The sequence below is a fragment of the Myodes glareolus genome, chromosome 5, assembly GCF_982192425.1.
Source record: "Myodes glareolus chromosome 5, mMyoGla1.1, whole genome shotgun sequence".
Taxonomy (NCBI): domain Eukaryota; kingdom Metazoa; phylum Chordata; class Mammalia; order Rodentia; family Cricetidae; genus Myodes; species Myodes glareolus.
In genome coordinates this window covers 30758822-30764051 of record NC_142030.1, presented here as the reverse complement: position 1 = coordinate 30764051, position 5230 = coordinate 30758822, and positions in this window count along the sequence as shown.

The following is a 5230-nucleotide window of genomic DNA, read 5'->3' as shown; positions in this document are numbered from 1 at the left end:
TTCCATATAGTACATGGTTATATAAAATTCTGGAGAAATGGCTTAACAGTTAAGAGCACTTATTACTCTTGCAGAGGCCCAGAATTCAATTCCCAGAACCCACATTGGGTAGCTCACAAGCACCTGTAACTTTAGCTCCATGGGATCGGAGCCCTCTTGTGGCCTTTGAAGGCACCATCATTCATATACACACAGAGACACATACACATATATAAAAATTAAATAAATCTTTAAGAAAAAGTCAGGAAAGTCTTTAGAAAGAGGAAACAGGATGTGGGTCTCAGAGATAACCTGCCCTGAAGGTAAATTTAAGGTGGAGCAAAAAAAAATTATTTCAGACTGTAACATGAGGGCCGGCTTGTTGGGGTTTCTTTCCCGCCCAGTACCCCAACAAGCCAGCAAGTAACAAAGAAAATCACACACAAGACTCCATAAGGTTATAAACTGATTGGCCCATTAGGTCAGGCTTCTTGTTAACTCTTATAACATATATTACCCCATTATCCTTATCTATGTTAGCCACATGGGCTCAGTACCTTTCTCAGTGTGACAGCTTACATGTTGCCTCTTCGGTGGTCTGCACAGGAGTGGCTGAGAGAGAGCTTCTGCTTCCAGAATACTCCCAGTCTCTTTGCTCCACCCCTACTTCCTGTCTGGCTTTCCCGCCTATACTGCCTGCCTGGCCAATCAGCGTTTTATTAAAATATGATTGACAGAATACAGATAATTCTCCTGCACCATTTCCCTCTTTTTTTTTTTTTTTAAACAAAGGAAAATACCCATAATCCATTTGTTGGGAATGTGGGCGTAGTATTTCAGGCTACTTCCTGCTGGTTGGGGGCGCTGATAGTCTTAAGGGGACCTAAAGAAAATTTAGAGTTATAATCAAGTCATGACTGGAGTATCCTGTGAGTCTCGATCATCTCAGGCAGCAGTCTTGGATCAGTTCTGGATGTAGACCTCTGTCATCTGGGCCATCTGTTCCTATCGGAGATTTTTCAGGTGGCCTCCCTTGGTCAAAGGTGATTATTCTTAACTCTGAATAAATCCAGAGACTCTCGTTTTCTGTGGAAACAAAAGCAAAATCTCTTCTCCAAAGTAACATACCTTTTGACTTCAGTTTTGAAGCCAAGGTATTTTCAAAATTTCTATCTTGGGTTAGTTCAGCAGCATTTATAAACAAAAGTCTTTTAGCAGTTGTTGCTCCTTCCTCAACAATCAAACAATTTAAAGAGAGCATAATAGCATACAGTATGAAGATTCTCTGTGCATTTTCCATCTTTATGTGGCTTTATTTTAACCTCTATTTCTTTTATTTTTACTTTTACTTTTTGCTTTTGAGACAGGTTCTCTGTATATATCTTTGTCCTGGAATAACTCTGTAGACCAGGCTGTCCTTGAACTCACAGAGATCCTCCTGTCTCTGCCTCCCCAGTGCTGGGATTAAAGGTGTATGCTACCACACCTTGAACTCACAGAGATCTGTCTGTCCCTGCCTCCCAGGCATTGGGATTAAAGGTGTGCACTACCACACCTTGAAGTCACAGAGGTCAATCTCTACCTCTGTCCCTTGAAGTCACAGAGGTCAATATGCCTCTACCTCCCAGGGCATTGGGATTAAAGGTGTGTACCACCACACCTAATTACTCTCTTTTTACTTTAAGAACTTTAACTTTTATCCTGAATTTATTTGTAACACACTATAAACCATTTAGAGGTTTTCTTCATCTTTGAATCTCTCTTTACTGTTTATCTCCCTTTTCTGACCACATGAGCCTTTAATTTACTAAGCAATATGGAGAGCAGTGGCTTTGACGGCTAGATCCAACCCACTCCCCAGCTCTCCAGTCTCATGGCTGAGATACCAGCCAGAGCTATGTTCATTGCCACAACTCTATGGCGTTTCAAGGTCCTTGCCAGCAAGCAAGCTGCAGCATTCTGCTCACAGACCACACTCAGTCAGACTGCCTGCCTGAAAGAGTCAGAGATTACCCTGTCAGGACAGCCCAGAAAGCCGGCATTGTAAAACAGCGCAGCTTTTTTCCTGCTACGACTGAAAACCGAAAAGCATGTGTTCCGCTTTTCATCAACACGGTTTAAGTGCTTCACGGCAGGACCTCTTTAAAGAGCTGCAAGGTTTTGCAGCTAAAGCTGAGTCAGGAAGCCTCTCTCAGATGAGAGTGCTTGCTTGCCTCTAGCAAGCAAAGTAGACCCAAGAAATTGCTGCTACCAACAAAACATGCTTTACTCTATTCTTTCCCAAGCTTTCTCAAGCTTTCTGTGGATTCAGTTATCCACGTCTGGGCGCCATATGTAACATGAGGGCCGGCTTGTTGGGGTTTCTTTCCCGCCCAGTACCCCAACAAGCCAGCAAGTAACAAAGAAAATCACACACAAGACTCCATAAGGTTATAAACTGATTGGCCCATTAGGTCAGGCTTCTTGTTAACTCTTATAACATATATTACCCCATTATCCTTATCTATGTTAGCCACATGGGCTCAGTACCTTTCTCAGTGTGACAGCTTACATGTTGCCTCTTCGGTGGTCTGCACAGGAGTGGCTGAGAGAGAGCTTCTGCTTCCAGAATACTCCCAGTCTCTTTGCTCCACCCCTACTTCCTGTCTGGCTTTCCCGCCTATACTGCCTGCCTGGCCAATCAGCGTTTTATTAAAATATGATTGACAGAATACAGATAATTCTCCTGCACCATCAGACTAAAGCAAAATCTTGACTGTAGGACCAAAAGGAATAGAACATGACTTACTTGAAGAACAGCAGTTAGTTCTGTATGGCTGGGATGCAATATGTTTAAAGAATGAAGTCCAGATAGGTTAGAAAAGTAGAAAAGAAACAGCTCACTAAGGATTTACATGCCATGTTTGTACCTGCTATTTTATCCCGAAGATCATGAGAAGCTGGTAAAGAAACATATTTAAAGATGTTATTTTATGTTTAATTATTTGTATATGGGTTAAGATTATACATGTCAGTGAGCATGAAGAACAGATGTGTCAGGTACCCTGGAGCTGGAGTTAGTTATGACAGTTGTTGTGAGCCATCCAACTTCCATGCTGGGACTTCAACTTCAGTCCTCTGCGACAATAGCACCAGCTCTTTACTGCTGACACTTGCTAATAACTTTATAAAAGGTGAATGACATAGTTAACTACAGACTTTAGAATGATGGCCAATGAAACAGAAAGCATTTAGAAGCTCCTGTTTAGACTTGATGAGAAATGGTCTAATGGACTAAGGCCTTAGCAGTATACCTCGAGGGCAGAGAGGATCTGGAGGACTTTATGAAGTTCAGTTGTTAGAATATGAGGAAAAAAGGAAAAGGAAGGTATGGGATTAAAGTAGAACATCAAGTTCTTCGTGGAGAGGTGACATTTCAGTGGTCTATAAAAATTTTCTTTCTTTTCTTTTGGTTCGTGGTGGTCCTGGAATTATACATGCAAGACTAGCAAAAGACATTTAAAGGGCAGCTAGAAACACGACTAAAAAATGGAAATTAGAAATTAAGGTCAGGCTGAAGACAGAGACTTGAGTTTTCAAAACTTTTCCATACAGGTGCCTCTTAATAAAATGTAAATAATTCCCTGAACAGAATAGGAAAAATAAGTTTTATCATTTTATATTTGTCTTTCACTGATAGCAAAGCCATTGGGAAATGAAAGTGACATTAAAAATTGAGAGCTGGGCAGTGGTAGCGCATGCCTTTAATCCCAGCACTAAGGAGGGAGAGGCAGGAGGATTTCTGTGAGTTCAAGGCCTGGTGTACAAAGTGAGTTCCAGGGCAACTCAGAGATACCCTGTGTCAAAAAAAAAAAACTAAAAAAAGAAGAAAGAAAGAAAGAAAGGAAGAAAGAAAGAAAGAAAAGAAGAAAGAAAGAAAGAAAGAAAGAAAGAAAGAAAGAAAGAAAGAAAGAAGACAGGGAGAGAGGAAGGGAGGGAAAGAAAGAAAGAAAGGAAAGAAGGAAGGAAGGAAGGAAGGAAAAAAGGAAGGAAGGAAGAAGGGAGAGAGGAAAGGAGGGAAAGAAAATAAGGAAGGAAGGAAGAAAAGAAGGAAGGAAGGAAAGAAAGAAAAAAAGAAAGAAAGAAAGAAAGAAAGGAAGGAAGGAAGAAAGAAAGAAAGAAAAAGAGAGGAAAGAGTTGAGATAAGGACCAGTGAGACAACTAAGCAAGGCCTGGATTTGATCCCTAGAACCCACATAGTGGAAGAAGAGAACTGATTTCTGCAAGATGTCTTCTGACCTCCGTATGCTCTCTGTGGCAAACAAGCTTCACAGACGTGTACACAAAAATAAAATAGTCAACAAATTGCTTAATTAACTAAGATATTATGTAAAAGACTTGAAATAAGACTAAAACAAAGAAGTTAGAACTAAAAGACAACTTGAAAACTATCGTTTAACAGTTTTCAGTTTACTGAGTAGTCAGTGATTGTTGTCTGAGTTTTCTGTCCTGCTTGGTTCCCACAATCGTTAAGTCTCAAAGAAATCACACAAAGGTCTACATTAGTTATAAATTGATTGGCCCAGTATCTCAGGCTTCTTACTAACTCTTACAACTTACATTAGCCCATTACTCTTGTCTGTGTTAGCCATGTGGCTCAGTACCTTATGCAGCAGGGCAGCCACATCTTGCTTCTTCTGTGATTGGATAGGACTGCCGACCAAGCTTCCTTCTTCCCAAAATTCTCCTGTTCTCATTGACCTGCCTCTACTTCCTGTCTGGTTGTCCCACCTATACTTCCTGCCTGGCTACTGGCCATTTCAGTGTTTATTTAAAATATAATTGACAGACTACAGACCAATGTCCTACAGCAAGTGGTCATAGGAACCTGGTGCCTAATTAAATGTAGAAATTACACAGCACTTAGGAACTAAAAACAGGAGGATTAGCTTTAATCCCAACTGTGGGAGAATAAGACCACTACCACAATATTTGAGCCAAATTTGAAGCAAACTTTATTAAATATTGGCCAGGTCCATACCTAGGACTCCCAGACCATGGCTGCAAAGTATGATCCTCTGGGGTTTATAAAGGCAAACCCATGAGACCTGGATTCCTTCTGTCTTGTAATCATTGTGTATAGATTTGATTTAACAAATGGTAAAAAAAAATCTTCAGGATTCCCACTATAGAGAGAGGAAAGGACTGAGGGAAACAAAGGAATCTAAAATAATTGCTCTCTTCCCAATATTTCCTTCATAGATCTGCTTCA